The sequence below is a fragment of the Tachypleus tridentatus genome, chromosome 6 (genome assembly GCF_004210375.1).
Source record: "Tachypleus tridentatus isolate NWPU-2018 chromosome 6, ASM421037v1, whole genome shotgun sequence".
NCBI classification, from domain to species: Eukaryota; Metazoa; Arthropoda; class Merostomata; order Xiphosura; family Limulidae; genus Tachypleus; species Tachypleus tridentatus.
Window position 1 is genome coordinate 42,605,910 of NC_134830.1, and position 18,696 is coordinate 42,624,605.

Sequence of the window (18,696 nt, forward strand, 5' to 3'; positions counted from 1 at the left end):
AAAACCATATTGGGTTATTTGCCGAGTCCACCGAGGGGAATCAAACTCCAGATTTTAGCATTGTTCAAGCGGAGGGATACATTGCAAAGTGTCTTGACGTCACCCGAATATCAGAAAGAATATTAATTAACACTGAAGGATGTATTATTGCACGAAAGGTAGGAAAGCAGTTTTGAGCAGATTCTTATGCTGAAATTACTTACCTAACACTTTCTTTCTTGCTGTGTACACGACGATTTCACTCGGTCAAATACATTGTTAGTGCTTATAAAACTTAGCCGAGGGCACCCCTTAAAATAGCACAAATTATATAAAGAACAACCTTACATAAAGTTCCCTTTCTTTGTTTTGTTAGTTACTTCTTAATAACCTTATCTGATGCTAATTGCATACCCTGCTGTGTGGAAGGTGAACAAGAAAATCACAGCGACCTATAAATAAAAGTGGGAATGCGCCCTATTTTATATTGTTTATTATTAGCAGTATCATTCTCCTTATTCGGTAAAAACTGTGAAACAGAATAATTTCCAGTTACCATATTAAAAATTACAGTAAATAAGTTAGCTTCTCTCATTTTCTTTTTTAGTGCTTTTTTCGAGTTTTACATAAAGCTACACGAAGGACATTTTTGTTAGCTTCTCTAACTTCGTATCTGTCAACTAGAGTGAAGACAGCTGGTCAACACCACCCACCGCCAACTCATGGGTTATTGCAATCAAATAATAGGATTTGGCTGTCACTCTTGTAACGCACCCACTGGCCAGAAGTGCTGAGCACGAGTTTATATATTTGACTGAAGAAGGCGTGATCAATGGTATTTTAGGTCTACTGTCTAACTGTCGGTTCCCAAATGTAATACTCTATTTGTCGTAGATTGATTTACGACATCGAACGCGGCGACAGAACATGGTGCGAAGAATTCGTTTATGTCGTATAAGTAAATGTCTACTTTTAGTTTTATTAATATCTGTGCTTATAACGTCTAATATGTGAAAACATATATTTTTGTTTCATTTATTTTACATCTATAAAAATTATTTTGCGCTATTAGATTAGTATACAGAATTAGAAGTAACAAACCCTAATGAGATATTATTGGTAATAGCCGATTTTACGTGACGCCAGTGCATTAGATCCGCGTATAACGTATTCATTACATCATATATGCACCCTGAAAATGGAGAAAAAATAAGTTCTCTGTGACGGGAAACTGAGGCGAAACTGCAAAATCATGACCCATATTGCAAATCTACATGCACACAGAATAAAAATTTCATGAAGTCGAGGGTTACACATCGCGTAATAAATATGTTTTTTCCAGTATCATACAAGCAAGAGTTTCATTTTAGTATGACAACAATATGTTCAGTTGTTCTTGTAAATAAAACGTTAAGCTGTACCTGTAATTTGCTTGTATCAGTATGAATTTATTAAGGTACCACTAATATATTTCTTTTCTTGATTTTTATCCCGAAAAATAGGGTTTCGATACCTAAAGTTGGTAGAACACAAATAGGTCTTATATTGCGTTTTTGTTTTAAGACAAACGAACTGGAGTAGTACAGTATTTAAACCAGAATTATGCAGTGTTATAATTATAAAGGTGGAAAAGAAGCGCCAATATTACAGTATTTCTTTCAACGCAAGAGTGTTATAAAGGTCTAAATATATTTTTACCTCTTCTCCTCTGTCAATTGTTCTCATCGTTTGTTTGTTTTTCATATGAATGTTACAACAGTTGGTTGTAAACTGAGTTCTGTACTCATTTAATATGATCATAAGCTGGTTTTGAAAATTCCATGACTCCAACAGACCACATTTAGTATATGTGTTCGTAAGAAAAACTGTTATTCACATCTTTGTTAAACAATTTGTATGTAATATATAGTATACGTATTCGTAAGAAAAACTGTAATTCACATCTTTTGTTAAACAATTTGTATGTAATATATAGTATACGTATTCGTAAGAAAAACTGTGATTCACATCTTTGCCAAACAATTTGTATGTAATATATAGTATACGTATTCGTAAGAAAAACTGTGATTCACATCTTTTGTAAAACAATTTATACGTAATAGTATACGTATTCGTAAGAAAACTGTGATTCACATCTTATGCTAAACAATTTATATGTAATATATAGTATACCTATTCGTAAGAAAACTGTGATTCACATATTTTGTTAAACAATTTGTATTTAATACATAATGTATGTATTCACATCTTTGGTTAAACAATTTGTATGTGTATTTGGAATATGTATGCCTAAGAAAAACTGTGATTCACATCTTTGTTAAACAATTTGTATGTATATTTAGTATATGTATTCGTAAGAAAAACTATGATGCACATCTTTTGTTACACAATTAGGATGTTAATTTAGTATACGTATTCTTAAGAAAACTGTGATTCACATCTTATGTTAAACAATTTATACGTAATATATAGTATACGTATTCGTAAGAAAACTGTGATTCACATATTTTGTTAAACAATTTGTATTTAATACATAGTGTATGTATTAACATCTTTTGTGAAACAATTTGTATTTAATACACAGTGTATGTATTCACATCTTTGGTTAAACAATTTGTATGTGTATTTATAATACGTATTCGTAAGAAAAACTGTGATTCACATCTTTTGTTACACAATTAGGATGTTAATTTAGTATACGTATTCGTAAGAAAACTGTGATTCACATCTTATGTTAAACAATTTATACGTAATATATAGTATACGTATTCGTAAGAAAACTGTGATTCACATATTTTGTTAAACAATTTGTATTTAATACATAGTGTATGTATTAACATCTTTTGTGAAACAATTTGTATTTAATACACAGTGTATGTATTCACATCTTTGGTTAACAATTTGTATGTGTATTTATAATACGTATTCGTAAGAAAAACTGTGATTCACATCTTTTTTTAAACAATTTGTATTTAATACATAGTGTATGTATTCACATCTTTTGTTAAACAATTTGTATTTAATACATAGTGTATGTATTCACATCTCTGGTTCAACAATTTGTATGTGTATTTATAATACGTATTCGTGAGAAAAACTGTGATTCACATCTTTTGTTAAACAATTTGTATGTATATTTAGTATACGTATTCGTAAGAGAAACTATGATGCACATCTTTTGTTAAACAATTTGTATGTAATATATAGTATACGTTTTCGTAAGAAAACTGTGATTCACATCTTTCGTTAAACAATTTGTATGTATATATAGTATACGTTTTCGTAAGAAAACTGTGATTCACATATTTTGTTAAACAATTTGTATTTAATATATAGTGTATGTGTTCACATCTTTCGTTAAACAATTTGTATGTATATTTAGTATACGTATTCGTAAGAAAAAACTGTGATTCACATCTTTTGTTAAACAATTTGTATCTATATTTAGTATACGTATTCGTAAGAGAAACTATGATGCACATCTTTTGTTTAACAATTTGTATTTAATATATAGTGTATGTATTCACATCTCTGGTTAAACAATTTGTATGTGTATTTATAATACGTATTCGTGAGAAAAACTGTGATTCACATATTTTGTTAAACAATTTGTATTTAATATATAGTGTATGTATTCACATCTCTGGTTAAACAATTTGTATCTATATTTAGTACACGTATTCGTAAGAAAACTGTGATTCACATCTTTTGTTTAACAATTTGTATTTAATATATAGTGTATGTATTCACATCTCTGGTTAAACAATTTGTATGTGTATTTATAATACGTATTCGTGAGAAAAACTGTGATTCACATCTTTTGTTTAACAATTTGTATTTAATATATAGTGTATGTATTCACATCTCTGGTTAAACAATTTGTATGTATATTTAGTATACGTATTCGTAAGAAAAAACTGTGATTCACATCTTTTGTTAAACAATTTGATAGAACAACCTCCAAAACATTATTGTTCTTTAGGTTTTATTTCATTGTGTGTTATGTGTTAGTAATTTACATAAAACATCAGACATTTTTTTTCTTACGAAGTCTGCTGTATTTTTCTCATTTCTGGTATATCTGGTTCTAAAATATTTTGATAGCGAAAAAATACGTGGGAAAAGGTGGACTAATTTGAGAAGATAAAGATAATAGTAGATGTTTTCAACATCCACTGTGCGGTAAAGTATGATACATTGAAGATGTGGGACTGGGCTAGTAGTGAGAAAATTATAGTAATTCTGGGAATAAAGACAGGGGGAAGTTTCTTTTCCTAGAAAGATAGATATATTGTAATGATTTTACAATTTGTAATTACAGCGGATATAGATATCTTGGAATGTTCTATTTAAAATATGAAAAATAATCTTTTTTTTTTCTTGAAACACTCATGAAATGTGAAGATGAGAAACAAAAGTGGCAGTTAGTTTCCAGTATTTCTGATAAGTTTTGTTTTTGTTTTATATTTTAATATATATTATCGCTGACGTCAGGTAACACCATTTTGTTTTATAAATATTTTTGCGTCAGTCGCAGCTGGCGGAAAACAACCACAAATAACGTATTACTTTATTTTATTTGTTCCTTTATGAAGAAAACAAATTATAATTTTTTTACAATTTTTAGCTATTTTCCTTCCACTAGAAGATAAGGTTGTATAAGGTGAAGAAATAAAAGGTAACTTCCATTTTAATCAATGAAAATTTCGTTAATACTATACTTTAATAAAAAGAAAAAATTAAGTTGTCCCTAAACAAGGTATTAATTCGTAAAATAATCCTTGTGGAATCATTTAATTGACTAAATGCTTCAATAGTTACATAAACTAAACATTTAGTGGTCCAAAATAAACATGCGAACGTTTCGTTACGTGTTCGGATCTTCCTTCCGAATCAGTGGTAAACGCACGTGCGACATACAAAGCTATATACCATCATAAGTTGGAATTCCAGTGGTGAACAGAGAGCAGATAGCCTATTGTGTAGCTCTTTACGCTAAAACAAATAATCACGAATCATGGGTTCTAAGGTTATTTTAGAATACTCGCTTTCCAACAGTTTTGTTGCAAAATTGAAATATCTAATTATATATTCAACTATTTAAAAATTCACATAGTAATTCAGTAACTTGGAGATTTCAAAAAAATTGTAAAACTTTGTGTAGAACATAAACAACAGTTCTTCCTTCATATAAAGCCTAATATTAATGTAAAAACGGCTCGTTTGGGTTGAGAAAATGTTTTACGAAGAGGAGTGAACAACGTCGAAGAAGGTCGAAACGTTGTTCGCTCCTCTACGTAAAAAATTTTCTCAACCCAAACGACCCGTTTTTACATATATATTTTTCCAAAGCCTAATATTGTAATTTTCCCAATATGTACGTCACTAATAGCTTCCTTAAGTTATTGATAAGCAAAAACATTATATCATATTTACCTGGTTTGTTAATGAAAATGTTGTCTTTGTTGTTTTACCTTCAACTAAATGAAGTATGCAACAATTTAATTTTTAACCAACCTACGCTTACATGTGTATGATTATTTGTTGTACCCTAAAGTAAATATTAAAATCCTGTCATAAATTCATTTGTAATCCACGTTCGTTTAAGTTCCTTTACACCGCAAAGTAAATACATCTGTTACTTAAAGTTATTGAAATAAATACGTGAGTTGTACGAGCACTTCTGTCAAGTGTATGTGTCGATGTGCGTTTTCATATAGCATTGGGTTATCTGCTGTGTCCAACAAGGGGATCGAACCCTTGATTTTAGTGCTGTAAATCCGCATACTTGCCGCCGTCTCACCGGGTGACACACTGTTAAGAGGTTGTAAGTCTGTTTGATTCTTGCAAGTCACACGAACCGTACGAACACTTAGGTCACGCTAGTACACATCTATGTGTAGTTGCTTCATCAAATATAAATAAAGTTGTTAGCAAATATGGTAGATTAAACACGTGCTTTCACAGGCTAAGGAAACAGTATTTCAGTAAAGAATTATGTTTTGAACCCAACTGAGAAATTTTTAATCCAGTGTTTCATGTAAAGAAATAATAAAACATTCTTTTGACAAAAATAAAGAAAACGTTGACGTGTATCATAGATATTGCTCATTTATACCACATATGCGAAGTAGGGGTGAATTGTGGTTAATACAGGTTATAAGAGTTTGCCAGTACAACTGTTTGTAAACCTTATCTTGTTGGGAATCCTCACCTCAGTGAAAACATACTTTGCTTAAGTCGGGCAACTAGAATACTAAGTAAAAACTCTCACGAAGTACGACTCGAAATACTATTAACAGTGAGAATACCTAACTGCAGATACAATATAACACATTCATTATAGATGTAATTTCTCTTGTGTATTTACCGGTAACTTTAGATTTGTTGAGTCGGTTAATTATACGTAATTGTCGTTATTAGTTTCTGTGCTACTTTTAAAGTATTTTATTAGCGATCTATGTTGTCAACTTATTTTTGATAATAAATTCTATAATGCTCTGAGGTCATATATAGGCCATATTTGATGTCAAACTATCAACTGAAAGAACGTGAATTATTACAGCTAACGTACTATTGGCAACCCCGTGGCACAGCAGCATGTCTGCGGACTTAGACACTAGAAACCTGGTTTGGATAACCGTAGTGGGTAGACCATCGTGGAGCTTTGTGCTTAACTCAAATAACAACATATTTTTGTCTGTGATTAAAAAACAAACCTGTTTAGACTTATTTATGAAGGCTTCAAGCAAATGTATAATATTAGTTCAAAAGTTAAAACTTCAGTTAAGAAAAATAACCTATTGATAATGAAACCTTTTGTTAATCCATCAGAATTCCAGTTCAGATTTTACAAGTAACTACTGATCAAATAATGTGAAATATTATAATATGAGAAACCTAATCTCTGTTCACTCCTCCTGATACCCAAATGCCACAGTTTTGTTCCAAAAACGTTTCAGCAAAATTGCTCCCCACGTTATTTGTTACTAGAGAAATGTCGTTAAAAAATAATACATGTATCAAATTATATCCATGTATTCGTGTTGTTTTTTGTTTGCTGACTCCGACAGGTTTTATTTCTTTATTATCTTGTTGTGCTCCATTCGTCCTTGAGTAATTGAACTACATAAACCGTGTAGTTACACGACAGCGGGATTTCTTTGGCTTGTTTCCACTGAAGCAAGACGCGTTAAACTCGGTCCAAAACTTTCCCACTTAATTAAAAAAAGAAAGAGAGAGAGAGACAGTATTCAAACAGTTATAATTTGTAGAATGAGGACCGCGTTAACCTTAAGCCAGTGTCACAATTGTATAATGTAACCTTGCGTAGACGTTTATAATGAGCAAGGAATGAAAGGATAGCCAGGATTTTTTAAATTTTATTTCATGTTCTGTGAAGGGAGCATTAGTTAAGTACAATCATGAGCAGTCAAGCACAATGCAGTCTAGACCATCGCTCTCTGTTATCAAACGAAGCGACACTCGTTGTGAATCATTTATTTTATTATCGTTAAAATTATGTGTGTTGCACGATATAAATCTTTCTCATTGAGCACCAAGTCGAGTTTTGAGCTTTTGATATTTGTTCCTTAAAAACGACAACGAATCGAATTATTTGAAATAACACCTGTGGAAGCAGTAATTCTTTCAAACTTGTTACGCCAGAGAGAGAACATTCCAGTAAACAATTTTGATTTTTTAAGTTGTCATTATGTTTGCACGTTAAAATAAATATAATTTCCGAAAGTTATTTGTTTATCTTTAATCATAATTTTCTAACTCTCAGGAAATTGCTGATTTATTCTTCGGGTCGTAATCTGAGGACCACGGGTTCGAATCTCCGTCACACCAAACATGCTCATCCTTTCAGTCGTGGGACGTTATTATTTAATAATCAATCCCACTATTCGTTGGTAAAAGTGTAGGCCAAGAGTTGGCGGTGGGTAATGATGACTAGCTGCCTTCCTTCTAGTCTATCACTATTAAATTAGGGACGGCTATATCCCATGCGTAGCTTCGCGTCAAATTAAGAAAGCAAACACACAATTCTTAGAGTTACTGCATACATGAGAAATGTACGCTCATGCCTCTCACGAAGAAAGGTCCACATTTTAAAGGATCATATTTTAACTTTTTTACTTGTACACATAGGTTGTAATGACGTCAGTGGTAACTGCCAAAAATAGTTGTAATCTAAAAACTAGTGAACTAAAAGCGTAGCCACTAAATACTAAATCTCAAAGCGCAACTTCGGTTAAAACAGATTTAAAATAAGTTAAGTAGCGCTTTAATCAACTTTCGTGGGAATCCGATGTAATTAGTTTTAACAGAAATCTTAACTGTACACTCTGTCTTTTACACCTGTTTTAATAATTACTCTTCACTGTTTAACAGTCATCAGAACGTTCTCTCTATATACCTTTAGTTTATAGATTAACATTTTCATAAAAACAAGCCCCTACTGGCACAACGGCATATCTGCAGACTTACAAAACTAGAATCCGGATTTCGATACCCGTGGTGGTCAGAAAACAGATAACTTATTATTGTGTAGCTTTGCACTTAATTACAAACAAACAAACCATAAAAAACAAAAGTGTCCTCCTGGCGGAAACCATAAGAAAAACGTTTCTCCCTGGTTGATAATATACGCACCCACAAGCGATCGTAATGCATTAGGTACTTTGCATACGTATTCATGTATGTTTATCATAAACAGATTAAATAGCCTCTGGCAAAGTTTATAGTTTCTCGTTATGTGAGATACATTCAATACTATTTACTGCTGAGATATGCACCATAGGTATCCTTGATATAATTATACCTTGCACTTCATGTCCACACCTTCAGTTAGCGTGCGTATGACTCTCCAAATGTATACATAAAAGGCAATAAACTTGTCACACTGTCATAAGTTTACTTATTATATCACAACTAACTGTAATACATTTCGCCACTGTCACTATCACGTAATTGATGCAAACGTAAATTCACTTACTCAACTCTACTAGTTCCCCTGGTGGGATAGTAAAAAATTCCCACACAACCCTACTTGGATCATATTATTTATTAAGATTATGTTTGATAATTATAAACATATCTCGTCTAACCCTACATTACATATATTCCAGTTTACATCAGTCAAAACAAAACCAAGAACCTTATAACGATAATATTGCTACTTGTCCAATACCATCCACGATTGAAAGAAAAAATAATTTTGAAAAATCTGACCCATAACTATTTTACGTTAAACTTCTGCAGCTTCGTTTTTTGTCTCGTTTGAAGATTAAGAATTTAAAAATAAGTGGGGAGTAATGCTTCAAAATGTCAAGCTTGAATATCTTTAAAATTATTTAGATTCCTCTTAAAAATGTGACATGTAGTATACTCTTCAAAACACAGTGAGTACAGGTACAGTTATATCAGATGAGCATATTATTCATACGCAAATCATATGTAAGATATCTAACTGTGAGTTTCTTGAATTTGAAAGAAGTGGCATTACTGGTTGCACGAAGTCTTGAAAGTAGATACATGAAATAGTCTCAGCACTTGATCTTAAGTGAGGTACTGTACATTGTTCGTTTCAGAATTTTGGCGTAGAGCCACGCCAGGGAATATCTAAGTGTAGCACTGTTTGTTTGTTTTTTAATTTCGTGCAAAGCTACTCGAGGACTATCTGCGCTTGTCGTCCCTAATTTAGCAGTGTAAGACTAAAGGGAAGGCAGCTAGTCATCACTACCCACCACCAACTCTTGGGTTACTATTTGGGATTGACCGTCACATTATAACGATCCCACGGCTGAAAGGGTGAGCATGTTTGGTGCGACTGGGATTCGAACCCGCGAGCCTCGGGTTACGAGTCGAACGCCTTAACACACTTGGCCATGCCGGGCCTTTAGTGTAACAGTCCGTAGTTTTACACTGATTGCCTGGACTCTAGAGAGAAGACTGTTTGTCTTCAGCACCCATCATCAGTTCTCGTGCTTCTTCTGTTTCAGCAAATAGTGGAACTTGACTGTTCTTCTTATCACGCTCTCAACCCCAAAGAGCGGAGGACGCCTTTTTATTTTCTTTTTTACATTAATGGACAACGAACCAGAAAATCTCGGATTCACAAGAAGGGTACTTCAACCACTACTCGACTAGCCATTGAGTGGTATCAGGAATTTGTTAGTAAAACATCTAAAAGACCACTGGTCGGCCATAAACTCTGTCAGTGTGATAAACTTACACTTGAAACGAAAGTTATATACAATGTTAGAAGTGGTATTTTAAACAAATACGTATAGGTTTAACTATGCAAAATGCACTAAGTTTATATGAGTCTTACTTGTAATTGGTGTGACAAATTATCACTTTGAATGTGGCTATTTTGATAGAACTAAGTGTCATTCCCTCCAGGCCTTCTCCTCGGTGGACTCAGCAGATAGCCCGATGTGGCTTTGCTGTAAGAAAACACACACACACCCTCCAGTCCTCACTCTAAATAACAATACTTGGCAACTGTTTGTGAATTTAGTAAAATGGTGGATGTCGTACTATCCTGCTGTTGGTGAGTGGCGATTGAATTTTGTCCCGGAAGGAAAAAAACAACAGAGGAACAATTTGACAGTAATTATATGATAGCTCATGATTAAGATGTTCTGGTAGGGACATCATTGTGCATACCAACGTTCAAGGGATCGTAAGTGTACACATTCTAAAGTTTATAGTAGACTAATGCATTGCTTGAACGACAAAATGCTTCATATCACAAAACACGCACATCCACTTGTGACTGATTTCAAAATAACAATATGTATGTCTTACCTTTTCAACTGTAACTACTGTAGACGGTTCCAGACAAACCCCAGATGAGCAGTTTCTGAACATTGATAATGTTATTTTGAAACCGCTGTTGTTTCATAAATTTTCAGAATTTAAAGTTGTGAAAATGTCTCACAGAAAAATGGGATATGTTAATGATTACTGTGTTAAATATTTGACTACGCATCTTACATCTTAACAGCAAATTTGTAACATCATGTTGAACGACATCAATTGAAATAAAAGATAGTAGGCACCATAAACGTAAATTTTATAATGGCTGATTGGCTAACACATACGTGTGTTTTACGTTTAATGAAGATGCTCTTATCTCGTTATGGCTAACACATGTGATGCTACATGGCATTACGTTCTGTGCTAGCTATCCTTAATTTAAAGCCCGGCATGGCTAGGTGGTTCAAGACACTCGACTCGAAATCTGAGGGTCACTGGTTTGAATCCCCGCCACACCAAACATGCTCGCCCATTCAGCCGTGAGAGCGTTATAACGTGACAGTCAATTTCACTATTCGTTGAGGATTGTGATGACTAGCTGCCTTCCATCTGGTCTTACACTGCTAAATTAGGAACGGCTAGCGCAAATAGCCCTCGTATAACTTTGCGCAAAATTCAAAATAAATCGTACCCCGCTGGTACAACGCTAAAATCAGGGGCTCAGTTCCCCTCGGTGGACTCAGCAGATAGCCTGACGTGGCTTTCCGATAAGAAAACAAACACACACACAGTCAAAACAAATCAAACTTTAATTTAGTAATGAAATGGTGTATTGCAAACGTGAAATTATTTTCGTTTGTTTGTTTCAAGCCAAGTACAAATCTGCACAATGGTGCTATCCATGCTCTGTCTACCACGGAAATCGAAACCCAGTTACTAGCGCTGTAAGTCTGCAGGCATGCCGCTGTGTCACTGGGAGGCGAAAACTAGCAGAATAAGTTTTTAATGTTGTCACAACTGTTCCTTGAAATGAATTAACCATACTTCGTATATATCACAGCTAAAGTTGCGAAAAATAAATAAAAGTATCTGTGAAAACATGTGGAGATTTACGTAAAATAGTTAATCAGTTTTTACTGTATGAGTGAAGAGATATTTGAAATACAATAATTAATAGAAGAAAATTACATATGAATTTCTTGTTTTGTTTGTCGGATTATCAAACATGCTGACTTACTGACCTAAAATTATTCAGCGTCTTAGATAACATTCTGGTTGTAAAATGAAATTCACAGTTAAAATTATTCAGCGTCTCAGATAACATTCTGGTTGTAAAATGAAATCCACAGTTAAAATTATTCAGCGTCTTAGATAATATTCTGATTGTAAAATGAAAACCAGTGTTTTTTTTTATGACTTATGGTACGCATTTGTTACAGCTGTTCAAAAGACAGAAAGGAAGTTTACTTACGTTTGCTTCTTTTAACACAGTTATTAGTGTGGACTTGTATAGCTCTGAAACTCAGCATTAATGACTCATAACGTGAGTTACATGATTGTGACACTAAGGACTGGACTAACTTTTACATGAGTTACATAAATGTGTAACATCAGAGATTTAACTAATCTTTCCGTGAGTTACACAAACTTGTTCCATCTAAGTGTCTTGTCTCTTGCGCTCTGAACTATAACACTATGTAGCACAAATTTTGTTCCTGGATAGTATGTGTTATTTCGTAATTGCTTGTGTTGTAAAAGTACAGAAAATGGCCATTATTCCCTTCAAACTTTGCTTTTGTGACCTGGATAATGAAATTTAGAAATTAACCTATTTTATATGTAAAAACGGGCAAATTTGCACATTTTAATTTACATAAGATCTAAGTAAAACAACATATGAATCAAGATTTACATGTATTTATACTAAAGTTATACAAAAATGTTTAGAAGTGAGTGGTTTTTCTAGATTTGCGACTGTAATGCAAATCACTTTCACGTATCAGTCCCCAAATATAGTCTCCCATCATGTTTTGGTTATACGCTCCCAGGTCACAAAAGCAAAGTTTGAAGAGAAAAATAGGTCTTTTACATTTACTTTAGGCATAAGCAATTGGGAAATAACTCTTTCTGTCCAGGAACAAGAAAAAGTAAAAATTTTGTTACATAGTATTATGAGATAAGCAGGATACGCATTGAGTAACCATAATATAAACTACCTTTTGCTTTGAAATGTCGAATAATATAATTTTATTGATTGTAGATGGTCAAACACTGAGTCTAATGCTCAATTATATATGTTGAATGTGTACAATCACATGAGGTAATAAAATATTTAATATTTAGTTCAACATACATACATATAAATACATCATTTTATGACCAGGAGCATTAAAACATTCACAGAAAAATAATTTATAAACTATGTTGATTGAACAAGTTTTAAATCTGTTATCATACAAACACATAGAGAAATTTTAATGTTTTTTTCTGCTATTTCAGTCTTAATGCTTTGTGTTCATAAAGAAGAATGCTAATCCTATTCGTTAGGTATAATTATATGAACTCAGTGTTAAGATGACGAGATATCCTACACCGGGAGAAAAACTGGTTCACTGATATTTTAGAGAGACAAGTTCACGCCAGATGCTCTCGTCAACTAACCTATCACCTCTATTTCTGTGAGAGAAAGAGCAACTGGTATGCTCAGAGTTTTTAGATGTTGAATAAAAAGAAAGATTAAAGACAGGGTTTGATTTTAGTCGATATGCAATATGTATATTAATTAACAAAACAACGTATGAAGTAATTTCATATTCACATTTTTTTCTCGATTTCATGGTGGAATTCTGTATCGTATCATTAATCACTTTACGAGTACGTGCAGAAGATACTTTTATTCGTTTCTAGAAATCCTCATGGTACATATAATGGTGGATCTGGCATTGAATGTTTGTTTGTTTAGAATTGAGCTCAAAGTTACACAATGAGTTACCAGTGCTTTGCCCATCAAGGGTATCGAAATCCGGTTTTTAGCGGTTTAAGTCCTTAGACATACCGCTGTGCCACTGTGGTGCAGGCACTGAATGAGTTTGTTTGTTTGTTTGTTTTTGAATTTCGCACAAAGTTACTCGAGGGCTATCTGTGCTAGCCGTCCCTAATTTAGTAGTGTAAGACTAGAGGAAAGGCAACTAGTCATCACCACCCCCCGCCAACTCTTGGGCTACTCTTTTACCAACGAATAGTGGGATTGACCGTCACATTATAACGCCCCCACGGCTGAAAGGGCGAGCATGTTTGGCGCGACCCTCAGATTACGAGTCGCATGCCTTAACACGCTTGGCCATGCCGGGCCCTCACTGAATGAGACATCAGAGTTCTGAAAACGGAGAGAGTGTTTTGAACGTGGCAAATTATCCTCTACAGACTTGTCATGGGACATTGCTGCTGAGTGCTTGCTCACTACGTCTATCAAGCTAAAAATAAGTTACTAAATAATAAACAGGTATAAATAAATATGCGTTTTAGTTATCTCTGTTCAAACTCAAAAATGCATTCGTCAATGGAGGAGGTTATTCGAGATATTAGTTTTAAACTAAAGTAATACCGACTGCATTATTATTAATTGAAATATTCAAGTCGTCTTTGTTAGTACAAAAAATAACTGAAGGTAAGCGTTAAGGAAGTAAAATTTGTAAAAAATTCAACGTTAGATATATTATATTTTGATATTAGATTCCCAATTACCTCATTAGATAACAATTGCATATTCTGCATTGTGAAATATAATAATTCACTTATTTAACTTACTAAGTGCTACTGCTCTTAAATTCAAAATAAAAGTCTATAAAAATGTGGAAATGTGTCCTGTTTCGGGGAATTTTTAACCCCCGTTTCAGGTATAATACTTAAAGCAACCTACCCCATGTACACTGCCAAACAGTTACTAGTTACCGTATCCAACGTTATGGTAATTAAGCTAGTCAACTTTGGGTGATGGATAGTAACACACATGCCCACCGCTAGTACAGCAGTATGTTTATAAGGAAACAAACAGTAACACACGTACAGATATTCACACATAAAGGATTATCTTTATGGTAAAATTCAGTTATCGTTTTGATGTTAGGAACTCATGTCTCATGCACATTTAAATAGTTAAACGTTAGGAATTTCTTATGATAACGAGATACAAAATAATATTAAAATAATACGGATCCTGCTGCCACCTATAATGAGTAATACGATTAATGTTTAATTTAAAATAAACCTAAATTTTCTGATTAAGTTTTACTGAGGCCCGGTATGTCCAGGTGGGTAAGGCGCTCGACTCCCCGTCTCACCAAACATGCTCGCCCTTTCAGCCGTGGGGGTGCGGTAACTTACGATCAATCCCACTAATCGTTGGTAAAAGAATAGCCCAAGATTTGGCGATGGGTGGTGATGACTAGCTGCGTTTTTTCTAGTCTTACACTGCTAAATTAAGGACTGCTAGCGTAGATAGCCTTCGTGTAGCTTTGCGCGAAATTCAAACACAAACAAACAGATTTTACTGTTTGGTATTTTAAAGAGTACGGACTAATTTTTCTATATATTCCATAAAAACTGTGTGCTGTTTCAATTGTTCTTAAACACGAAATATGATTGTAATATATATATATATATTTTTTTTGACAAACTGTGTAAGAAATACGAAAAACAAATATGCTTTAAAAACGGTAATTTCTTAACTATTTTGTAAGCTTCGTTATAATGGACTTTTGCCGTAGTTTTAACGGAAGTATTGCGAACATTTTCTGTACTTGCATCTATACAGTCTAAGCGATACCAAATTAAAAGACGGCAAATCAATGAACATCAAACTGTTGAAACATATCTTGTATTTTTGTTTTGGCGTAGTTTATTTCGCAATTACCCGTTAATTTGTTAATAGTAAAATCTCTTGTCAAAGAGGAAGACGAATCTATTACGAACACAATAAATTGAAAGAACTTATTTTATCATTATTAATAGTTGAATGTAATTGGATTATAACTGTGTTTAGTATCATCAGATATATTTCGTTAGCATATTAATTCTCTGTAATAAAGAGAACATTTTACTTAATACTATTTTTAGTTATGGAAAACATGTGTAATTGTGCGACACAAAATTGAAATAGCACAAAGTGTAGCATATATACAGGAAGCAGTTAATACTCTTCTAAGATACATTTTATATTGATAATTACATATATAGAGAAAGGGGAAGATAGTGAGAATGACAGACAACTAGAATAGCATCATGTTCTCATTCATTCTGTCCGTTAATCTATAACATGCAGTGTATAATAAAGTTGATATACTGTAATAAAGTGTAAGTGCTTACAATGTTCATAGTAACAACAGTGTAGAAATGAGCTAAACTCAAAGAATGATTAGCATTGATATTAACTTGTTAAATACCTGAGCACTTGAAAAACGTTTAACAGAATCTCAGGCAGGTATTCGAGAAAGAAATAAAGTCCATGGAAACCAAACCCTAAGGTTTTTATCCAAGCATTGAATGAAAATGTTGTGAATGACCAGTTAGGCCTTGTTACTTTCAAAGACCCTAAAGTTCTACAGAACATAATGCACTGTCACGTTTCATGGGTTTTATATATATACAATCTGTGTATTCAGGATGACCTACAAGCAATTTTGATCGAAATGTTTTCACCACTCAAAGAAGAGAAATTATCGGTCAGTAATATTTCAAAATATAATAAATATCTCCTAATTTGATGTCTTTATTATATTATAATTATTATTATTCATGAATTAAAAAAAAGCTTCGTATAAATTTGCAAATATTGTTTTCCACAGTGAATTAAACTACTATTGGCCCAACATGTCTACGTGGTTAACGCACTCGACTCGTAATTCGAGGGTTGCAGGCTCGAGTTGTCATCACACCAAACATGCTCGCCCTTTCAGCCAGGGGCGTTGTAATGTGACGTTCAATCCCACTATTCGTTGGTAAAAGAGTAAACCAAGAGTTGGCGGTGGATGATGATGACTAGATGCCTTTCCTCTAGTCTTACACTTTCAAGTTAGGGACGGCTAGCGCAGATAACCCTCGTTTAGCTTTGCACTAGCAGGGGTATGTATCGTAATAGATGGTTGTCTACTGCGCAGTCTCACAACGTAATTTGTTTGGTTTGGTTTGTTTTGAATTTGGCGCAAAGCTGCACGAGGGCTATCTGCGCTAGCCGTCTCTAATTTAGCAATGTAAGACTAGAGGGAAGGAAGCTAGTCACCACCACCCACCGCGAACTCTTGGGCTACTCTTTTACAAACAAATAGTGAGATTGACTGTAACATTATAACGCCCCTACGGCTAAAAGGACGAGCATGTTTGGTATGACGGGAATTCGAACTCGCGACCTACGGATTACGAGTCGAGTGCCTTAACCACCTAGCCATGCCGCGGTCCATTTGAAAGTTATTTAAGTAAATTAGAAAATATAATATAGAAAAATAAATTCTAATCTCTTAATGGCATCAAAGTCATCAGTACTGTAAATATATTTATGGGTTTTTAGAGTCCTTTTCAACTCATAACTTAATACACCTAATTTAATTCAGATGTATGAACAATATTACGACATTGCACCTAATTTATTATTCGGTAGTACACAGTGTAACAACTGTTTAATGATCATATTAGATATTTCGTTTCATTTCTCCAAAAGTTAAATTGCAAACATAATCTGTGAAGTAAAGGCCTAATGCGTTCTTGGATTTTCTGTACCTTTTGTTGTGGACTGCAGTTTCGTCCATTAAAGGCTCATCAGCACAGTTTGAGTTATCAAACTCAATAAATACCGTTAAGCCTCTTATAATGGCGATGCGTATAAATAATCATTTATGGATTTTCAAGTAATTTTTAACTCCAATATGATAATCCAAATTAATGCAGTTGTGTGAATAATATCATGGCATTAACCCTAATTTGTTATAAGTATTAAACAACTTGTCCAAGTTACTATGAACGGTAAAGGGTTTGAGTTGACTTCAAACACAAAGTTGCACAATGAAATGATTGTGCTGTCCTTATTTCTGGGATCGAACACAGAATTTTATCATTATAAAACCTCAAGCTTACCCCTGGGGAATTCGTGCTTAGTCTATTGAACAAAGTATGTTGAATTTGAAAGATCAAAAAGTAAGCTAAGCCTAAGTATCTGAGATGTGAGAACTGCTCTTCTTGTGGCAACGTTCTAAAATATATTAATTAAAGCGTTAATTATCAATCAGTAATGTTTCAAAATTTTAAATAATCAAATCTAATGCAATACTAAGTCTAGCTTTAATTTTCCCATATTGCCCTTTATGTTAAGTTTATACAAAATATTATTTGTTTGTTTTTGAATTTTGAGCAAAGCTACACGAGGGCTATCTGCACTAGCTATCTCTAAGTTAACAGTGTAAGATTAGAGGAAAGGCAGCTAGTCATCATCGCTCACCGCCAACTCGTGGGCTACTCTTTTACCAACGAATAGTTTCATATTACCCCTTAAGAAGAAAGGTCCACCCTTCGAAGCTCTCGGGTTATAAGGGTTTCTATTTCAGTTTTACCCGAGAAAACGTACTCAGTATAACACTTGTTAACTCAGTTGAATAAACGGTAACATCGTCATAGCATGTATTTATCATTTTAAGAAGAAAATTATATATCGATTTACGAGTACATAATTTCAATTGCTGGCCAATGGTGTGTTTAACACGTCGGTGTTAATCAGGACAAGCATTGACAGGCTCCTCATACACTGTGGGTTCCCTAATTTATTCAGAAAAAAACAACAACTTATAAAGTTCTATACTTATAGCTAATCGGTATGGATGGGCCCTATAAGAAAATTACACTGAGTAATTTGAAATGTCAGAAACGCCTCTGCTGCTGGTTTTGTTTGTTCTCTGGTTCAAC

At 33.6% G+C, this 18,696-nt stretch overlaps 1 protein-coding gene across 1 annotated transcript in view; it reads left to right on the top strand.

The window, feature by feature from the left end:
* Positions 1-18,696, top strand: part of LOC143251602 (uncharacterized) — an 83,723-nt gene that overhangs the window by 10,898 nt on the left and 54,129 nt on the right. The window lies entirely within an intron of this gene.